Genomic DNA, 21,402 nt, shown 5'->3' with positions numbered 1-21,402 from the left:
TCTGCTCAGATGTCGCGTTCTGTGAGGCTTCTCTCTGGCCACCCTTTCCCTGTCTCGTCCTTGCTTTATTTCCCTCCCTGGTACTCATCATCACCATAACATCCATGGAACTTATTTGTCCTTGTTTAGTGTCTGTCTTCCCCACTGGAACGAAAGTCCAGGAGAACACAGATTCCTTTCCGTTTGGTTCACCATGGTGAACACCCCAGAGCTGAGCACAGAGGCTTCAGAGCTCTCAGGAGACAGTCACCAGATGGAGGGAGAGAGGGACGGATGGGGGGATGGAAGGAAGAATCCATTGTGAAGATGAAATAACCCAGGAGAGTGAGGGAAAATGTTAGATGACAAAGTCAATAACCACAGTTATCTCAGCAGGTGAGATGGCAGTCTGAAGCCAGCAAATGGAATTTAACAGGCTGTGTAAGTCAACCCCACACTTAGACTCCAGGAAAACGATTGCACAAGCACGAGATGGAAAGATAACGGCACGTGCAGGATGAAGGCGTCCTGGGAGACAGCCAGCTTGACCTGAGTCCAGAGGACGCCAGCCCGTCAGAACGCCTGGTCCCTGGGGTCCTCGATAGTTAGAACAATCACAGTTTCCAGTGTACAAGCGTCCCATATGCGTCCCTTCATTCAAATTCACACCTTTCCAAACACACTTGCGATATTCATGTGAGCAAGTCTGTTCCTTGCATTCTGGCTTTAAGAACAAAGATTAGAAAGAATCTGAAAAAGAATGAACGTATGCAAATGCATAACTGAGCCACATTGCTGTACACCCGAAATTAACACAACATTTAAATCAACTATACACTAATAAAGTGTAATTTTTTTTAAAAGAACAAAGATGAGAGGCCATCTGAATGTCTACCACTAGGCACTGACATGCCATGGGTACAACACAGTCTGTAAATAAGAATGAAGACTCTGAACACACTTATTTGGAGCATTATCTCAGGCAGGTTAAGTGGTGTGCATGTCTGTGTGTGTGTGTTCAGTCGCTCAGTCGTGTCTGACTCTGTGCGACCCCATGGACTGTAGCCTGCCAGGCTCCTCTGTCCATGGGAATCTCCAGGCAACAATACTGGGGTGGGTTGCCATTTCCTTCTCCAGGGGGTTTTCCGACCCAGGGATCGAACCCGGGTCTTCTGCATTGCAGGAAGATGCTTTACTATCTGAGCCACCAGAGAAGCCCTAAGTGGGGACAGGGATCTAGGGAAAAAGAAAATAAATGTCAATTTTGCTTAGATTTCAGTACAGCCTTGATTTCTGGGTGATCTTTGACCATTCACTTGGGCTTCATCCAAGTGTCCATTAGAGACGCAGAGCAACCGGCCCGGCCCCAGACCCACTGACGCACAGTCTGCATGGTCACAGATGCCCAAACGATTCCCACATTCAGCTGGTAACAAGTCTGCCTACAGTGCAGGAGACCTGGGTTCAATCCCTGGGTCAGGAAGAGCCCCTGGAGAAAGAAATGGCAACCCACTCTTGTATTCTTGCCTGAAGAATCCCATGAACAGAGGAACCTGGTGGGCTATAGTCCACGGGACTGCAGAGTCGGACACAGCTGAGAGGCTAACACAAACTAGCCTCTGAGAAGTTCCGTTTACAGAAGAGTTTCACCAGCCTTCCCACCTCATCCACAGCCCAGGAGAGTGGCCTCCGTTTCAGCCAACCTCCTTTCTCCAGCTCTTGTCCTGGGGGCCAGGGAGCCGTGCATCCCGGTGGTCTTGGGTCCCCACCTGAAGGCTTGCGGGACACACTGGGGAATTCCATGTTTGCAGGACACCGCCATCAGCTCCAAGTTGCAGGCGGCTGAGCTGACACAAGAGACTGGTGCCTCTGCCTCCCCCGGGCGCTGCTGGGCGGATGTGACTGGCTCTGGTTGGGCGCGCCGCTCAGGTCAGGGCACCGGCTGGTGGTCATGATCTGTTGTCGCCTCCTAGGTTCAGCCCAGCTGCTGCAGTCCAGACTCAGCTGCGTGTTCTCCTCCAAGGACACACAACAGGTAAGGCTAACCTAAAGTCACCCGGGGGTTCCTTCCAAATTCAAGGCCATGGAGCTCAGCAGGACTGCCCCTTCACCACAGCACGAGCGAAGCATCAAGGCTCCAAGTCGGACTGACGTCACGGGAGCCATCCATCCCCGCGGTCCCGCTCCTCTTCCCAGAACCCACGGCATCACTGGGTGACTTCCTCCTCCTCCAGCCAGGCGGCCGGGCTAACCCGTTCTCTCTCTCAGCAGTGATGGGCAGCCCGTGGCCCTCGCCCCGTCAGGACCTCAGAGCCAGAAGTGAAGTGCAGGCTGGCATCGTGCAGCATGGAGTAGGGTGGGTTGGGTCCCTGCATTGCCGTCACGTTGAGAAGCAAGGGCCCCACAACGGGGCAGCATCCTACAGAACCTGTACCCCGCTGACCACAACCTGCCCACCCCGGAAGTCAGATCGTCCAAGAAAACACGTAAAGGGCTTTCTGATGCATTTCAGAAAGAGTCTGAGTCTGTGAGACTGAGCAGTGGGAAGAGCGCTGACCTCGCAGCGGGGTCAGATCACCAGCTCACACCACTCAGGGAGCCGCGGGCAGACACCCCATCAGGAAGATGGGCAGCATCACACCCCATCAGGAAGATGGGCAGCATCACTGTTCAGCACAAAGGGGGCTTCCCAAGCTCGTCTTCTCCCCCTGCTGCACGGAGGAGCCTCACCTGCTACAGCACACAGGAAACCTGAAGACAGTTCAGTGAAGTCAGTCAGCCACACAGAGAAAGATGCTGTGTAATTCCACCATATGAAGGCCCTAGAGTCATCAAATTCATAGGAACAGATTAGGAGGGTGGGTGTCAGGGGCTGAGGGAGAGAGCAGAGTGGGCTTTGTTGTTTAATGGGGACAGAGTTTCAGTTTTCCAAGATGAAAAAGTTCTGGAGATCGGGTATAGGACTAGCCTGTGGACATAACAATGATTAAGGTGGTAAATGTTGTCCTGTGTGTATCTTACCACAATTTAATATAATAAAAAGATAGGTAAATATTTGGCCTAAATTTGCTCACACACAGATTATTCCTAGGAGAAAACACAAAAGCTGACAATGCAGTCACTTCAGGGCAGCAGGACCAGGGACCGAACCAGGGAGATTTTTCATACATTTTGAGCTTTTAGCAATTTTTTTTTAACCATATACATTTCTCAACTTGTCAATTTAAGAGAAAAGAGTCTGACCAATAGTCCCAAGTCCCTTTCTGTGGAACCTGGTAGCTTAGGTTTGGGTTTTTTCCCCCACGTACAATTGTCAGGTTGTAAATGGAGGCTCTATGTTTGCAGCTTCATTCTCTCGGTACTCACATCTCTGTAAGTGAAGGTTTCTCAGAGATCTGGGAAGCTTTTATTCACAGGACCCCGGAGCTGCAGTCTTTGGCGCCTGAACAGAACACGCCGATGGGCCGCATTGCTCCTGCTGCGTTCCCAGTAGGGATGGGTCTGGGACTCCACCCCCAGCCCGTCCCGCACCCCACGTTAGTGGGCATGCTGGGCGTCAGCACAGGGCCGGTCCTCGCTCAGGAGCCTGCGACTGGCCTCGGCACTGCCCGCCTCCCCTGGTGCTCGTAAGGGGCCTGCACGCCGCGCAGCCAGCCTCTCAGCCACCGCCTTGCTCGCTGCTCGAGGGACCGACTGCACCAGCTCTGCCCTGTGGGTCCAAAGCCTGGGTGTTACCATGACCAGGCTGCCCGCCCCAGGCCCCAGCCCCTTCCCTCGCGTGGCTTCTTGAACCTACATGTTACCGGGTGGGAGGGGCCCCTGCACCGGGGGGCGGGCAGAGAGGACTTGGGGCTTCTCAAGAGTGAAGAGCGGGGACCTCCCCGCTGGTCCAGTGGCTAAGACTGTGCTCCCGATGCAGAGGGCCTGGGCTCGATCCCTGGTGCAGCAGCAGCAGCAGGGAACTAGAGCCCACATCCCACAGTCAAGACCTACTGCAGCCAAATAAGAGTGTGAGGAGCGGCTGTCCGCGGTCTTGGCGCCTAGACTCTGGAACGGACACCTGGGGGCTGGGAACAGGACAGCAGGCTGTCCCGCAAGGCACCGGAGCCGGGCTGAGCCCTCTGGACACGCCCCTCACCTTTCACGGTCCGGAGGTTCCGCGTGGCTGGCCGGCGGCACCGGCTCTGGGGGCCCTCGCAGCGGTCTCGGGGGTAACCCTGCGTCGCCGGAAGCAGAGCTGGGAATGGGCCGGAAGCATCAGGTGAATGGCTCCTCACTCGAGTCTAGAAAGCAAACGTGCAGAGTCAGTGCAAAAGTAAAAAGCATTTACTTTTCTGAACGAGACAGTCCTTTATGTACGTGAACAAGAATAAAAGTCTATCTACTCTATGACCCTGGAAATGTACTGTTGTGGATATAGAAAGCGGAGGAAAAAAGAGAGAACTTCACGTGTAAAACCCTTCTGGACTGTAGAATGACTCACAGTTTTGCCCTCACAAATACTTCTTGAGGAAACATCTTCAGAAATGGCAAACGTGAGACATGCCCCCCACAGTCTCTGAAGAACGCAAAGACAGGCCGCTGAGCAGCCGCCACACGCGCCAGTCTCACTGCGGCCAGTCCTGGCCCCGCGTTGTCCTGGCACACCGTCCCCGCACGAAGGCAGACAGACGCGCACGGGGACTCGGGGGGTCGGGCTTCCAGAAAGTGGGGCGTAAGTGGACACGCATGCGTCGCCCCCGTCTCTCATTTCACGCATGATGAGACCCCGCCGCCTCAGGAGACACGGTTCATCCTCCCGAGTGGTTTCACAGCAGCACACAATACAGACGTTCCGCAAACTCGGCTGATGAGCGGGCAGCTTGGTTTCGGGGGTTTGCTGTGGAGACGGCGTAGGCGCCACTGTGAACGGCAAGGAGAGGCCTGCAGACATCCTCTCCTCCGTAACAGCAGCGTCAGCGCTGGCAGCGACCGGCGCCGTCAACGCTCCTTGATGGCAGTTCCCCAAGGCCGCGGTAAGCCGCGAGCCTGCCTTCAGGAAAAACGGCCTCCTCTCAGCGAGAACCTTGACGCCCGCGTCCCCTCTCCTCCACCCTTTCTGCTCGGAACCTTGAAAACCAGGAGCCTGGGGGCCTCAGAAGGAGAGAGCGGACTGGAACCTCCCCAGAGCATTCTCCTCTGTGGCTTCTAGATGGTACTATGAGAGACCCCACTGTATCTGACCCACTCACGTGAAAGGCGAACAACCTTTCCCCCAGGACGCTTGTGAGAAACAGATCAGGGGCAGTTGTGTAACCTCACGATTGCCTGAAACCGTGGTAAAAACAGAGCAAAAATGGGCTGAGTGATGAGATGTCCTCAGAGGGCTTCGAGAAACTCTGACGTGTCTGCAGGGCTCCAGGAGGCTGCACGTGTGTGCAAGGCTGTCTCGTCCCGGGGAAGACCTGAGAGTTCTCACGTCTCACCTCTGGCTGACCCGGAGGCTCTGCGCCAGTGAGTGATGCTAAGGCAGCGGGGCCATCCTGCCCCCCTGGGAGCTGAAGGCATCGTCCTGCATACACGAGGACCTCGGCAACATGGAAGACCTCGGCTCCAGACACCGAGGAAATGACTGAGCGGAGACTTCAGTGACCACGCGTGACAAAGAACCCAGACTCTACAGAATTAGTTCCATGTAAGAAAAGCCACTAAACAAACAACAGAAGCAACAACAAACAGTAACGACAACCCCTGGGTAGGAGGGAGAATTTAATAGAGTTGCCACGTTATATTATTTAAAACATGCAATTTTCAAAACAATATTGCAAGACCTACAAAGAAACAAGACATTATGGCCCCCACACAGGTATGTTGTTGTTTAGTTGCTAAGTTGTGTCTGACTCTTTGTGACCCCATGGACTGTAGCCCACCAGGCTCCTCCGTCCATGGGATTCTCCAGGCAAGAATCCTGGAGTGGGTTTCTGTTTCCTTCCCCAGGGGATCTTCCTGACCCAGGGATCGGACCCCTGTTTCCTGCATTGTAGGCAGATTCTTTAGGGATCAAACCCGCATCTCCTGTATCTCTTCTATTGGCAGGAGGATTCTTTACCAATCGTGCCACCAGGAAAACCCCACACTCAGGCTGGACTAAGGCTTTAAACTGGCAATCTTGAATGTGTCCAAAGAACTAAAGGCAACCATAGCTAAATAACTAAAGGAAGTGTGAGGAATGTTTCACCAAATACAGAATATCCATACAAGGATTTTTTTTTTCCGAAGACCAAATGGCAAATCTAGAAAACAATATTATGGGGCTTCCCTGGTGGCCCAGTAGCTGAGTCTCCATGCTTCCAGTGGAGTGGGCACAGGTTCCATCCTTGGTCTGGGAAGCTCCATATGCCCCAGGGTGTAGCAAACAAAAAATTACAAAAACTGAAATGAAACTTCACTAGAGCTCCACATCATGTCAGAGCAGGGAGAGGAAGAACTCTTAGTCTGTAAGATAGGTGAGGTGTCCAGTGTGAGGGACAGAAAAACAGGCAGGAAGGACAGTGCCTCAGAGACCCCTGGAGTCTGCTCAGGCAGTTACACTTCCTCTGGGCGTTCTTCAGGGGCGGCAGGCTCTTCCCCGTGGGTGCGGAAGGGAGATGCCCTGCCCCTGGTGCAGCTCAGCCCCCATCCGTCCTCATTTGTGACGTCAGCACGGCTGTTCCAGGACAGACCACGAGGCTCAGGAAAGGGCTTCATCATCTGGACTACGTCACCCCACCTGTGCTTTACCCAGCATCACTGATTGGCCCAGATGGATACAGGCAAGGCAAGCCGAGCATCCTTCATAAGCTACAGGTGCAAGCCTGCAGACAAGATCCTCCTGTTTGCAGCCCCAGCTCTAACGCAGCGGGTCACTGTGGTGCTGGAAAGGCCGTGCCACGACTCCTTCCCTGGCTGGCCAGCCAGCAGACGTCCAGCAAGGCCGGTGCGTGGCTCCACGCATCCCTGTGTGCTGCGTGCCCTTCTCCAGCTGACCATCCCTTACTCCGTAAGATGCTCCTGTGGTGTTTTTTTTTTTTTTTAATTTCTCATTTGGAAAGTAGTAACAAGCAATTTTTGTTTTTCAAAGAAAATTTAATGTCCAAAATGTCTAAAAAGAACTCATGGTTTCCAATGTTATATTCCTTTTCCTTTAAATTCTGAGCGGGAAGTCCAAAGTTGATGGTCACAATTTAACTGGCACCTTAGTGTAATCTGATTTTTTTTCCATTGCATTAAAAACCAGATGGTAAATTATTAATCTATAGCACTGAGGGGAAATAGCTTTCATCATATTTCTATTTTTTACTTATAGCTCATCAAGTTTCCTTGGATTAGATGGCTCCTTTCGGGAGCAAGAGAATACCCTGATGCATCCATTTATCCTTCACAGCATCTTTCCACCCAGACAGTGCAGTTATGGATAGAGAAAGCAAACCTTCTAATCTCCCATTTGAAAGCTAGTGACTTATCCTTAAATATGACAAAATACACCACAAATAAGTTTCATTCTATTTTAGAGGAAGTACTGAAAGAGATGGGAATACCAGATCACCTGACCTGCCTCTTGAGAAACCTGTATGCAGGTCAGGAAGCAACAGTTAGAACTGGACATGGAACAACACGTTGGTTCCAAATAGGAAAAGGAGTACGTCAAGGCTGTATATTGTCACCCTGCTTATTTAACTTATACACAGAGTACATCATGAGAAACGCTGGGCTGGAAGAAGCACAAGCTGGAATCAAGAATGCCGGGAGAAATATCAATAACCTCAGAGAAGCAGATGACACCACCCTTATGGCAGAAAGTGAAGAGGAACTAAAAAGCCTCTTGATGAAAGTGAAAGAGGAGAGTGAAAAAGTTGGCTTAAAGCTCAACATTCAGAAAACGAAGATCATGGCATCTGGTCCTATCACTTCATGGGAAATAGATGGGGAAACAGTGGAAACAGTGTCAGACTTTATTTTGGGGGGCTCCAAAATCACTGCAGATGGTGATTGCAGCCATGAAATTAAAAGACGCTTACTCCTTGGAAGGAAAGTTATGACCAATCTAGATAGCATATTCAAAAGCAGAGACATTGCTTTGCCAACAAGGTCCGTCTAGTCAAGGCTATGGTTTTTCCAATAGTCATGTATGGATGTGAGAGTTGGACTATAAAGAAAGCTGAGCGCTGAAGAATTGATGCTTTTGAACTGTGGTGTTGTAGAAGACTCTTGAGAGTCCCTTGGCCTGTAAGGAGATCCAACCAGTCCATTCTAAAGGAGATCAGTCCTGGGTGTTCATTGGAGGGACTGATGTTGAAGCCGACGCCACCTGATGCAAAGAGCCAACTCATTTGAAAAGGCCCTGATGCTGGGAAAGATTGAGGGCAGGAGAAGAATGGGACGACAGAGGATGAGATGGTTGGATTGCATCACCGAGTCAATGGACATGGGTTTGGGTAAACTCCAGGAGTTGGTGATGGACAGGGAGGCCTGGCGTGCTGCGGTTCATGGGGTTGCAAAGAGTCGGACACGACTGAGTGACTGAACTGAACTGAACTCAATTCTAAAAGAGTAACAGTTTTAGACAGAGTTATAAATTTTATAAAATTTAAATTATACAATGTTTTTCCATAAAGTTGAAATATTAACTGAAATAAGTCAAAAAAGCATGCTTACTTTTTGTTGTGTTTCTGCATAAGAAACTTGAAATTGCTTTTCTTTTTTTTTTTTTTGCCAAATGTTATGTTGTCCATTAGTGACATTGAACTCTTTTATATATAGGTTTTCATATCTCTCCAGTGATTTGGTTACTCACATAATTTGTTCCTTGATGCTTGAGACAGGGTGCTCAGGGCGGGTGCACGGGGACAACCCAGAGGGATGGGATGGGGAGGGAGGTGGGAGGGGGGTTCAGGACGAGGGACGCATGTACACCCGTGGCTGATTCACATGAATGTATGCAAAAACCACTACAATACTGTAAAGTAATTAGCCTCCAGTTAAATTAATTCACACAAAAAAAGAAAAAATAGATTTTCTTTCTCTTAATAACATATAGAATTTTACCTTATTAAAATTAATACTGGGCTTTCCAGATGGCTCAGTGGTAAAGAATCTGCCTGCAATGCAGGAGACAGGGGTTTGATCCCTGGGTCAGGAACATCCCTTCGAGAAGGAAACGGCTACCCACTCCAGTATTCTTGCTGGGAAATCTCATAGACAGAGGAGCCTCATGGCTACAGTCCATGGGGTCACCAAGAGTAAGACATGACTTAGTGACTAAACAACACACAACATAATTAATATTATTTTGTTGTTGTTGTTCGATTTTTTCCCTTCAAAGATGAAGCTTGTTAACAAGTATATAATCAAACTGATGCATTTGATCTTATGCTCATTCCACACTGTAGCACACATATAGTCCTGTTCACTCATTTTCATTGTCAAACATATCTTGTCAGACCTCTTTCCTTCACTTTTCCATACAAATGTTAGAGACACATTTTGTCTAGTTAAAAAGAATTAATGAGATTTTGCTTAAAACTGTATTAAAAGTATGCACTGATGTGGGAGGAATTACCACTTTATTTATTATTGTCTTATTAATCATTTTTACATTTTGGTTTTACATTCTGTTCTTTGATAGACTATTATTTTTTAAATATATTTTACCTTGATTTGCTTATCCTTAGGGATATTATATGTTTGTTGCTGTAAATAAAAATTTCCCCTTATTTTTATATTAAAAGTCCTGCTAACTGTTTCATGTTGAATCTTTTGAATTTTCTATGTACAGAAGCATTTCATTTGTAAATAAATAATTCTACTTTCTTTTTCCATAGGACATGTTGTAAAATGCTGAATACCAGAAATTACAAAAGTTAGTCACTCAGTTGTGTCCAACTCTCTGCAACCCCGTGGACGGTAGCCCACCAGGCTCCTCTGTCCCTGGGACTTTCCCAGCAAGAACACTAGAATGGATTGCCATGCCCTCCTCCAGGGGATCTTCCCGACCCAGGGATCGCACCCATGTCTCCTGCATCTCCTGCATCGCAAGTGGATTCTTTACATCTGAGCTACCTGGGGAAGCCCATTTCATAACATAAATAAGTCTAATGATAGCTAAGAGAACTTAAGATTTGAAAAAAACAGTCTTATAGTAGGTATAATGGAAGATAACTAGTAGGGACATAGAAGCATTTAAAGGTGTTAATCTCGGAAAATGCACATTGTGCAACTCGACCCTCCTTATTAACACTGCAGGGAACACAGAGATAGTGAGCTCACATTCAATGGCAGTGCCCTCTCCACATGCCTCAGAGCCCCTGGAAAACCCCGCTGCCCGAGTGCGGGAGAGGGAAATGAAGAAGAATATTATTATTAGGAATAATAATTATTGGAATATTATTATTAGGAATATATTATTATTATTAGGACCTCAAAGACCCTGAAAGAGTTCCAGAGACCCCAGGGGGCCACAGACCACAGTTTGAGAACTCTGCTAGAGGTAACTCCCTTCAGAAACTTCAGAGATGCTGGTCTTGGAGGCAGAGTCCGGGCAAAGACCCCAGAGGTCACTGGGGCTTTCCCGCAGCCTTTGGGGCTTCCAACCCTGGCTTAGAAGGCTGCGTGCTTTGAAGAGGAAAAGCTTCATCAAGCTGCGGGCCTTGTCCGCAGCTGCAGGCTCTGAAACAGAGAAGACGCCCGCGGGCAGCCCCAGCCAGCCAGCTTCCTGGAGCTCTTCCTTGGTTCCCAGGGATGAGCCAAGCTGTACCGTCAGTTTCACACACGTGCAGACCATTCTGGAGACAGTTGTAAACACGTGGACCATACTGACTCAGTAACGGGGACATTTGGCTCCAGACTGTGCTGAACTTTGCCCATTCCAGAAATATCCTGTAAGACATTCCCAAGGTTCTGAGTGATGCAAACCACATTTATCTACTTAACAGAGACAAAAATGAGGCCAAAGCAGGACCTCAGCTTCTTCCCGAGAAGAAAGATGCATGAACAGCAACCCTCCTGAGAAGCCCGCCTACCCCCAGCGCTCAGCACTCCCTCTTGGGCCTTGGACACTCAGCAGTGACGACGCTAGGAGAGTGCTGGGGAGATGGCAGTGGGGCATCCCCTCATTGTCCCGGGGCTGCTGGCAGGCCGAGCCCTTCCTCAGCTCTTGCTGGGGGAACATCACTGTGTTCACCCCAGAGGACAGGAGCTGACATGAGATCATTGTCCTGAAGCACCATCTGCCTTTGTTTCATGAGGGAGCTTCCTGGCCGTGTGGTCAGCTCGGGCAGTCCTGACAAAGGACCACAGACGGGGCGGCTTAGGCCACACGTGTTCATCCCTCACAGTCTGGAGGCCAGACATCCAGCATCAAGGTGTTGCCAGGGCCCGGTTCCTCCCGAAGCTTCTCTCCTGGGCTTGGAGACGCTGCCTTCTCCCTGTGACCTCGCGTGGTTCTCCTCTGTGTGTGTCTGTGACCTCACTCCTCACAGGGACACTGGTCCTGTGGGATCAGAGCCCGCCCTAGTGACCTCCTTTCATGCATTGGAGAAGGAAAAGGCAACCCACTCCAGTGTTCTTGCCTGGAGAATCCCAGGGATGGCAGAGCCTGGTGGGCTGCTGTCTATGGGGTCGCACAGAGTCAGACACGACTGAAGTGACTTAGCAGCAGCAGCGGCAGCAGTGACCTCCTTTTAACTTAACCACCTCTGTAAAGGCCCCACCTCCAAACACAGTCACAGGATCCTGGGTGCTGAGACCCAGACGTGATTCGGGCCAGAGCACTGTCTATCCTGTGACCCCCTTACACTCCCCCAAGTGTTTTCCATGTGAGTCAGGCAGCCAACATGTCCGGCCCACTCACCTCTGACTCGACAGCGCTTAGAAAGTTTCCTGGCCCGTGATGAGCGTTCAATATGCATTTGTTGAAAATATGAAAGTTCTGCAAATATTCACATGCAGATCCATCAGCATCACAAAGGTGAAAAATAATAAAACAGAATCCTGCTTCCAAGTGGCTCAGTAATATAATTTCATAGTAACAAGTGATCGTTTATTCTCATACAAAGTATTACACAGAAACGATTGCTACGTTGCTATGAATTATTATGCCTTAAATTATTCTCTTGGTGGTAACAAAATAATTCTATGGATTTACTTAGTGTCTTTTCCCTATTTTAAAGATAAAGGAACTAAACAAACTTTTATAGTATCCTTTTCAAAACCAGATTTAGGACCCATTTACAAAGTTGCTCACTGAGTAGAGTGGACTTTAAACTGCCCCTGCCTGGAGGAAGACCTGTCCCCTCAGAAGTGGCAGCACTTACGGGATCCACAGCACGTGCAGATCAAAGGGAAATGGTTTTTGGCCAAAATTTCCCCACACGCCGTCACATGATTCAATGTCATATGTAAATGAACTTTAAAGCGCGAGTGTTTAAAGCAGGAAATTAGACAACTCTGAACAGCAAAGCAACAGGGCGCCCAGCAAAGCCGGCGCGTTTCTGTCTCCTCCCCACGAACCACAGGATCTGGACCTGCATCTGGAGGTACCAGGCTGCATCTCCGACTGTAAGTCAGCGCACACTGGGTCTAGAAAATGATTCCTCCTGGAAAGCCAGGAGGAAAATGATCTAAAACAGCAAGGCGGTTCTGAACTCCACAAAACTGGCCGGGAGCTTCAGAAGTCCAGGGGCTCTCGCTACGGACTCGAGGGCTCTGGACACACGGATCTGTGAGGCCCTGGGAGCCGCGGAAGCAGAAGGGCGGCTGTGCAGCTGCCCTGGGCCGTCCCGTTTCAATGCCGCAGGGACAATCTCTCTGCCACATTCAGGGCAAAGGACAATTTTAGGAAATGCAAACAACCCGGGGTCCCACTGCCCTGCAGATAACCTGGCCTACAACAATGCAGCCTGGAGAAAGACGTCACTCCAAGAAAGGGCACGGGAAAAGGAACTTGTGAAAATAAAATGCTCCCATTTCAGGAACCAAGTCGATGCGATCTGGATGATCCCTGTCCAGGTGGTCCCCCCACCATCCTCACCCTCCTCCGCCCCAGGAGCAGGAGCTCAGTTTCACCTCGGAGGCCCCTCATCACCAGCATCTGCTAAGTGGCCCTCGTGGGAAACCAGGAAACCTGAGACACATCCTTCGAGAAAGAGGACAGCACCCCTCGCCCCTGCCCCCACCCCGACCCGGCCCCGCCAGGCTCGCACGCAGGCAGAGGGGCGGGCGATTCCCAGGCCCTGCGTGAGTTCTCCTGGAGCCCCCTTCCCGGCACCAGGGGCAGGCCCACGGCCAGAGGACCATTCCTCGGAATTTCATTCAAAACAGAAAGTATTTGAAAATCTTATTTTCAGGTTCAAATGGTGATAACCCGGAAAAGCAGGAAACCTTTGATTTTTTTGTTGTTTGTTTGGGTTTTCTTTTCTTTGTCCCCAGACAAAGGGAATTCTTTTAAGCATAAGGAGTTTAGCAACCTTTCATCAAGCTGATAAAAACAAAGCAAGGAGGGCAGTTCTGGGCCTTGAGGAGCTGGCGTTAGCTCAAAATCAAACGGGAACAACAAGAATGCTGAAGCGCGGCGCTGCTGCCTGGGGGAATCTGAAGTAAAAACGAGGCCCGAGATCGTGCTGGACGAATGTCAAGGTCGTGTCATCAGCGGCCAAACAGGGCGGACAGAGCTGCAGCGCTCCAGCTGGGGTGTCCCTCCTACCTGACCCTCACCCCCACTGGGAGTCCACGGCTGGAGGAGCAAAGTGGAGGCCGGGACCCCACTCAGCAGCCGCCACATTGAGCCCAGCGCTGGGGGGACCCCTCCACCCCCAGACTCTGAACCAGACTCTGCCATCCACGCCTCCTTGAGCATACATTTTCCTATCTCAAAGTGAAGACAAAAGACCATTTTATAACTTAGGCATTGCAAAGCAGAGACTTTGGATAACATTTGAAACGAGAAGAAGTCTCAAGTAGGATGGAGAAGAAAGGAGAGTTTACGCCGACTCCGCAGCAAGCCCACTCTACTTAAACCCTACCTGGTTTCTGAGTACGAGCGGATACGTTTCGATCAGTGCTTCATAAGGCTCACTTTTATAAACTGCAACCATCGTTGCAGCTCTTCACCGTGAGCCTGAGGGTCCAGGGATGGGAAAGCCAGGCTGATGGAGGAAATGCATCGCTTTCGTGCTCGCACTACCATCAGCTCTGAAATGAGGGCTTCTCCACTCACAGGAAAATTCTTAGTTTTCAGCCCTCATCTCTTTGACAATGTTTTGACTTCACCAAAAAAAAAAGACCCATGGAGACTAGGAAGTAATACTTCATCCCTATATACCAGCCCTTCCTCCTTCACCTAGCTTTCAACTTACTCTGTACTGAGATACAAATCTCCAAAGTTTCACAGGTCCCAGGTTGGGACAAAGAGCAAGAGAGAAGGTAGAAGCCATCCAGCTTTGTCACAGACCCGAGGAGCTGTCACCCTCTTAGACCAGGATGACACAGGGTTTCTGGAACACTGAATATTCATTGGAAGGACTGATGCTGAAGCTGAAACTCCAATACTTTGGCCACCTGATGCAAAGAGCTGATTCATTGGGAAAAAACCCCTGATGTTGGGAAAGATTGAGGGCAGGAGGAGAAGGGGACAACAGAGGATGAGATGGTTGGATGGCATCACCGACTCAATGGAGATGAGTTTGAGCAAGCTCTGGGAGTTGGTGATGGACAGGGAGGCCTGGCGTGCTGCAGTCCATGGGGTCGCAAAGAGTTGGACACGACTGAGCTGAACTGTCCTAATCAGCCAAGGTGGAAGACGCACGTCCACATCGCCGCATCGGGGCTGTGTGACAGGAATGCATCTCACCCCACGGTCCCGGGGGAGGGGGACGCGGGTGATGATGTGGGTCCTGACGAAGCAGCCCCATGAGACGCTGCGGGTCCGGACAGAACATTGAGCTGGAAGGGCTGACTGTGCGGCCTCGGGGAGAGTTGCTAATAGAAGTGCCGATGAGTTGATGCTTTCCATGCCTGGACCTGTGATGTCAGCATTCATTATGCACACTGGGGCTGCTTACCACCCCATAAGCTGGAAGATGCGGAGATTAGGGGTGAAAAGGCGGTTCCCAGAGCTAAAATACAATTACTCACTTGCCAGCACCCTGAGGACTCCATCTCCAAGTCCTCTCCAGCCAAAAGGACAGTCTTATGTCCTAAGTGGCCAAAACCGCCCTGATTCCATCCTTGATTCTTATGCCCATCTGAGCCAGGGTTGGGCAGCCTGGGGATCTCTAGGGAACAGCTGCTCGTCCGTGTCCCAGTGCCTGCAGCCAAGGTGAGGAAAGAGCCGGGTATGTGAGGAGAGGAGAGGGAGACCCCCCACAGCTTCAGGCCCCTCGGCAGGGGCGTGCAGAGAGCCCACGTCAAAGCCAGCTCTTCACACCCAACCTCACACGAACAGTATTAATCTGTCCCCCTCCCTACCCTTTCCCCACCCCAGCCCTGGGCTGCATGCTGCATTTAGAGATGGGGAGCTCAGCTGTGCTTGACCCTCAGGGGGGCACACTCGGAAAACGTGTGCTGACTGAGCAAGGCAGGTGCTCCCCACCCCGCGCCCCTGCTTCTGCAGCCCACAGTAAAGGTGACAAGCCCACGTGCTGCGCCTCCCCCCAAAGCTGCCTTATCACTCCAGGAACCCCAAATGCATGCGTCTCCCCCAGCCCAGGCAGGAGCTGCCTTATTACTCCAGGAACCCCAAATGCATGCGTCTCCCCCAGCCCAGGCAGGAGCTGCCTTATCACTCCAGGAACCCCAAATGCATGCGTCTCCCCAGCCCAGGCAGGAGCTGCCTTATCACTCCAGGAACCCCAAATGCATGCGTCTCCCCAGCCCAGGCAGGAGCTGCCTTATCACTCCAGGAACCCCAAATGCATGCATCTCCCCAGCCCAGGCAGGAGCTGCCTTATCACTCCAGGAACCCCAAATGCATGCGTCTCCCCCAGCCCAGGCAGGAGCTGCCTTATCACTCCAGGAACCCCAAATGCATGCGTCTCCCCCAGCCCAGGCAGGAGCTGCCTTATCACTCCAGGAACCCCAAATGCATGCGTCTCCCCCAGCCCAGGCAGGAGCTGCCTTATCACTCCAGGAACCCCAAATGCATGCGTCTCCCCCAGCCCAGGCAGGAGCTGCCTTATTACTCCAGGAACCCCAAATGCATGCGTCTCCCCCAGCCCAGGCAGGAGCTGCCTTTTACTCCAGGAACCCCAAATGCATGCGTCTCCCCCAGCCCAGGCAGGAGCTGTCTTATTACTCCAGGAACCCCAGGAAGGGAGCCCTGTCCATCAGACACGTTGTCCACCTGATGAACAGACACTGAACAACCCCCTCTGTATGATCCCCTCATACTCAACATCCATCTCTGATTCTTTACATTGGAAAAAAGGTAATAAAGATGGTATCTGTCTTAAACTCATTGGTAACACAGTACTTAGTGATGAAATTCTGGAAACATTCTCATTAAATCAGGGAATAAAATACCCACTCCCACCAGTATCCTTTACCGTCGTCTAGATGCTGCAGCCAACGCGATAAAACGTGACTCAGAAATACGAGGCACAACGTTGGCTGTGTTTCCCAAACACGTTCCTTGGAGCTCTACTCCTCTGAAATGTTAAACAAAGTTAGGCAGTTTCTTTGCTTCGAGACTGCTGAAAGCCTTAAAAATCCTGACGTTCACTAGGAGTCTCCAAGAGGGGACCCATTATCCAGCGTTTCCCAAAGTTTTAAATACTGAGTTGTTTTTTCCTCTAAGAACTTGAGAAGTCTTGTGTTCTTTGGGACATTCTTTGGGAAGCTCTGACTACATTTGTTTCTAGTCCTCAGATAGTTTATGTATTTAGTCAAATATATCCATTTCTATGAACTAAAACAGTAGTTTAAAATAAGAGCTTTAGAGTAAATAATAATAATAAGTAAAAGCCTTTTTAGGTTTGATCCCTACATTCTAGACTGACTGAGGGATGATCCTTCACCTTCCTGGAGCTTCAGTTTTCTCATCTGTGAAGCAAAGATCATGACATCTCCCTTACAAAATACTGTACCTCTTAGATAATGTATGCTTACCCTCGGATATACTTTAAAATTCCAGTAAAAACAACCACGAGTTATCACCCTTGTTATGATAATCAAAACTAGGAAACATGTAATGAGGCAGATCCTCCTTTATCATAGCAGCTGAGGCTGTAAATTGTTGTAACTGTTCAAGAAAGAAATTAGTTTAACCAAGAGCCATAAAATCATTCATATCTTTTAATTTATTTAAATTAATAAATTTCTAGGATAATTTTCACTTCTAGCATAAAAATTGCAACAACGGTGTTTGCTGAAGCGTTTTTATGGTAACGACACTTTGTGAAGAATGTTGACGTCCATCAGCAGTGCGTGTGCTCAGGCAGGTGCAGCTCTTTGCGATCCCGTGGACGGTAGCCCACCAGGCTCTTCTGTCCATAGCATTTTCCAGGCAGGAATCTTGGGGTGGGTTGCCATTTCCTCCAGCCATCAGCACAGAACTAATGAAATTACTTGCATTGCAGGCACTACATGTTCCTCATTCGCTGGCTGCCCCTCTGTGATGCTTCTTACTCTGCACAATCCTGTTGGGAGGAAATACTCGCCACCTGGAAATCCAGGAGCCAGAGCCTCCTTTCTTCCCACACACGCAGGGTCAGCATCGGAGTCAGACTCACACAGAGATCACCTCTCTCAGGACGCTGAATCCCAAGCGGATGAAGAATCATTCATTTATGAATGATATGAAATTCTCTATATCACTATTTCCTGACATATTTTTGTGTATGTGGAACATTAATGTTTTTCTAAGTCTCATCAGAGATTTGTCAACCTTATTATTCCTTTCCAAGAAACATCTTTTGGTCTGTAAATTATCTCAAAACTGCAGAAGCAGGTTGTCCGTTTTATCGATATCTGCCATGATCTTTACAATTTCCCTCCTTCTTGAATTCAGAAGGTATTGCCTTGCACCCACCGATCCCATGTCTTTTGAATTTCTTCCATAATGAGTTCTGTCTCCCAAGGTGGAAGCCAGAAGGAAACTCGTCTTCCCAGCCCCCTGCACTGGGTTCCCCTGAGATTTACTCTGCCAGCCAGACCCTTCTGAGACACAGCAGGTGGGGGAACGGGCACCAGGCCTGCGATGGACGCTCTCCTCCCTGGCCCGGCCCCTCAGAGGCCTCAGCTAGTCCCGGAGGCCCTGATGTCTGTGGTCAGTGTTCGAGGCGCTGAGCGTGGCAGCCACTGTAGGGCCTCCTTCCTCAGCTGTCTGTGCTGGGATTTGACGTCATTCTGGAGATGTAGCTTCTGAAACGGACTCTGCAGCCCTCCCAAACCAGAGCCTTCAAGGATCCTTCACTGAATGCATTCTCCACCGAATGCAGCCTGAGTGGGCACTGTCGTTTCTCAGTAAAAATTCAGACTAATGTGTTGTTTCTTCGGATGGTTCTACCAGCCTTACTCCGGTTTTCTGGATTTGGCCATTCGCTTCTTTGCTCTTCGTCTTTCTTATGTGTGTGTGCAAGCTCAGTCACATTCAACTCTTTGTGACCCCATGGACTGTAGCCCTCGGGCTCCTCTGTCTGTGGGATTCTCCAGGCAAGAACAATGGATTGGGTTGTCATTTCCTCCTCCAGGCGATCGTCCCAACCCAAGGATCGAACACGTGTCTCTTTCGTCTCCTATGTTGGCAGGTGGATTCCTTACAACTACTGCCACCTGGGAACCCTCCTCCTTCTTAATTTCTGATCAGATCAGATCAGTCACTCAGTCGTGTTCGACTTTTTGCGACCCCATGAATCGCAGCACGCCAGGCCTCCTGTCCATCACCAACTCCCGGAGTTCACTCAGACTCACGTCCATTGAGTCAGTGATGCCATCCAGCCATCTCATCCTCTGTCATCCCCTTCTCCTCCTGCCCCCAAACCCTCCCAGCATCAAAGTCTTTTCCAATGAGTCAGCTGTTCGCATGAGGTGGCCAAAGTACTGGAGTTTCAGCTTCAGCATCTTTCCCTCCAAAGAAATCCCAGGGCTGATCTCCTTCAGAATGGACTGGTTGGATCTCCTTGCAGGCCAGGGGACTCTCAAGAGTCTTCTCCAACACCACAGTTCAAAAGCATCAATTTTGGGGTGTTCAGCCTTCTTCACAGTCCAACTCTCACATCCATACATGACCACTGGAAAAACCATAGCCTTGACTAGATGGACCTTTGTTGGCAAAGTAATGTCTCTGCTTTTGAATATGCTATCTAGGTTGGTCATAACTTTCCTTCCAAGGAGTAAACGTCTTTTAATTTCATGGCTGCAATCACCATCTGCAGTGATTTTGGAGCCCAGAAAAATAAAGTCTGACACTGTTTCCACTGTGTCCCCATCTATTTCCCATGAAGTGATGGGGCCGGATGCCATGATCTTCGTTTTCTGAATGTTGAGCTTTAAGCCAACTTTTTCACTCTCCACTTTCACTTCCATCAAGAGGCTCTTTAGTTCCTCTTCACTTTCTGCCATAAGGGTGGTGTCATCTGCGTATCAGAGGTTATTGATATTTCTCCTGGCAATCTTGATTCCAGCTTGTGCTTCCTCCAGTCCAGCGTTTCTCATGATTTCTGATAACTGGTTCCAGAGCTGTAAACTTCCCTTTGAGTACTGCCTTAGCTGTGCTTTCACATGGAGTGTCTTCTCTGTTGTCAGCTCTCAGCATTTCACAGTTTCTCTCATGACAAGCTTTGTGACTCAATGGTTATTTCATAATTTGGGGGAACGCTCCCATAACCTTTCTTATGTTCTTGTTCAGTACATCTGAGACCGTTGCATTGTGATGAGTGAACGTGATTCATATGATGTAAATGCTTTGAAATTTATTGAGACTTCCTTTGTGGCCCAGGACACAGTCAGCTTTTGTGAATGTTCCACATGTGCTCAGAAAAATGTGTATTCTGTACCCATTACCAGTGGTTTCCAAACGGAGTTCAGCTGATGAGCTGCATCAGATGCACATGAATCACCGTTTTAAAATTAACAGAGCACCGCAGACCTCATCCTTAAACACGACATCTCTATCTCTCGAATCTGTGTGTTCACCAGCACCTTAGCTAATGCTGGTGATAGTTTTAGGGGGCACTCTCTTTTTCTCCTACCCCACTCTGCCCCCACATTCAGACAGGAACAGAGATTCAATTTCACACAAATAGAATCTTACAATTTTGAAAAAACCGATCCCATATCCTCCCACACTACATTTTCTTTGACATTCAAATCATCTACTTCAGGTTCTTCTTCCCTGGTGGCTCAGATGGTAAAGAATCTGCCTGCAATGCAGGAGACATGGGTTTGATCCCTGGGTCAGGAGGATCCCCTGGAGAAGGGAATGGCAGGCAACCCACTCCAGTATTCTTGCCTGGAGAATTCCATGGACAGAGGAGCCTCGCGGGCTGCGGTCCATGGGGTCGCAGAGAGTCAGACACGACTGAGCGACTGACACGCTCACTTTTCACCCTAAAAGCCTCCCACATACTTTCTGTTTTGCATGCATTTCCCCTACTTCCTTCTTACAGAACCTGGATTTGATTTCTTAATCCAGTGAAACCATGTGATTTAGGGAAGACGGACCCCGCTCCAGACTCCAGAGAAGGCGTCTTCATAGGCCAGTCCACTGCATTGGCCCTGACTGGCTGGATCATCCACGAAGGATCTTCCAGGGAGACTGCTGCCAGCACAGAGGGAAGTATGGGACCTAAACTGGCTCCAGAAGGGAGGAGAGGCTAACGTTCCTTCCACTGCTGCAGACTCTCCCCAAACATGTCTTTCTGAACGTGAAGCACAGAGATCCAGACACGGCTCTCGTACAGCCATGACATAAACGAGTTCTAGGACGCAGTGGATTCTGTGGCCAGCAGAACAGAAAGACGGAGAATCTGCGGTCTTGCTGGCATCACTGAGCTGTTAACAGAGCCAGTTCCAAAGCCTGTCCTACACAAGATTCCTGAGTCAGTGTGTTACGAAGGGTTTCTGCTGCAGCCTGGGTAATCCTTATGGGTTTCTGGTTCCCTTTCACAAACCACTTTTGATTTCCAAGCATGACTCTCTGACCTACTTGACCACAAGAAAGCTCCCTCGTCAACGTCCTTGAGACCCTGTGCTCGACTCTCAGCATCACACCACAGCGGGCACCTCCATCCCTTTCAGCAGAGTGGCCCCCTCTGCGCCTCCCCAGCAGCCCGAGTTCCAGACCTGCACACGCGCCCACCATAGTCAGGAGAGCCCCGAATTAAGCGGGGTCGCCTCCAACCCCTCACTGACCCTCCCCAGCCACAGAGCCAGACTTGAGTGCCACAGAGTTCAGGAACAATGTGCCTCTGT

General features: G+C 49.9%; 1 long non-coding RNA gene across 1 annotated transcript in view; it reads right to left on the bottom strand.

Annotated features, from left to right (window-relative positions):
- LOC133236812 (uncharacterized) overlaps nt 1-21,402 on the bottom strand; it is a 43,265-nt gene that overhangs the window by 6,712 nt on the left and 15,151 nt on the right. The window contains exon 2 of the long non-coding RNA XR_009733052.1: nt 4,118-4,262. This is a non-coding gene — a long non-coding RNA (uncharacterized LOC133236812). The remainder of the gene's footprint in view (nt 1-4,117; nt 4,263-21,402) is intronic.

Source organism: Bos javanicus, chromosome 23, assembly GCF_032452875.1.
Source record: "Bos javanicus breed banteng chromosome 23, ARS-OSU_banteng_1.0, whole genome shotgun sequence".
Lineage (NCBI taxonomy): Eukaryota > Metazoa > Chordata > Mammalia > Artiodactyla > Bovidae > Bos > Bos javanicus.
Note: the sequence above shows the minus strand (reverse complement) of the source record. Positions and strands in the feature narration are given on the sequence as shown.